The sequence below is a fragment of the Sceloporus occidentalis genome, unplaced genomic scaffold (genome assembly GCF_023333645.1).
Source record: "Sceloporus occidentalis isolate IW3139 unplaced genomic scaffold, rSceOcc1.0.p SCAF_2, whole genome shotgun sequence".
Classification (NCBI taxonomy): domain Eukaryota; kingdom Metazoa; phylum Chordata; class Lepidosauria; order Squamata; family Phrynosomatidae; genus Sceloporus; species Sceloporus occidentalis.
The window spans coordinates 168821076-168821598 of NW_028316982.1; positions in this window are offsets into that span (position 1 = coordinate 168821076).

Sequence of the window (523 nt, forward strand, 5' to 3'; positions counted from 1 at the left end):
AATGCTAAATAAGAATAGAAAAATTAAAGCAATTTCTTTTTTTAAAAAAAACACAGCATCTTTGACTAAATAGTTAAAACAATAATCATTTTGATAGACAAATATTTAGTTTTATTTAACCAACATTAGTTTTTAAAGCTTCCAGTAAGCAAAATGTATTGTCTCATATCTGTAACTTGTGCAAAGAAAATCTATGCCATATCTGTGACTAATATCAGCACAAGGGGCAAAACAGCAAATTTCAGATAAAACAGGGTTCTAAAACTAATGATGAATTCATGATAACAATATCTTTGTAGAAACACTTTTAGGAAACCCCCTCCCATTACTTTGGATTGTAAGCTTGATTCTAAAACTAATGACGAATTCATGGTAAGTATATCTTTGTAGAAACACTTTTAGAAAATCTCCTCTCATTGATCTTAAATTTGGATTGTAAACTCAGTTGTCATCCTATTTTTATGGGTATGTCCTTAACAAGGATGGTATATAAATTTTGAATTAATTAGTTAAATGGTGATAA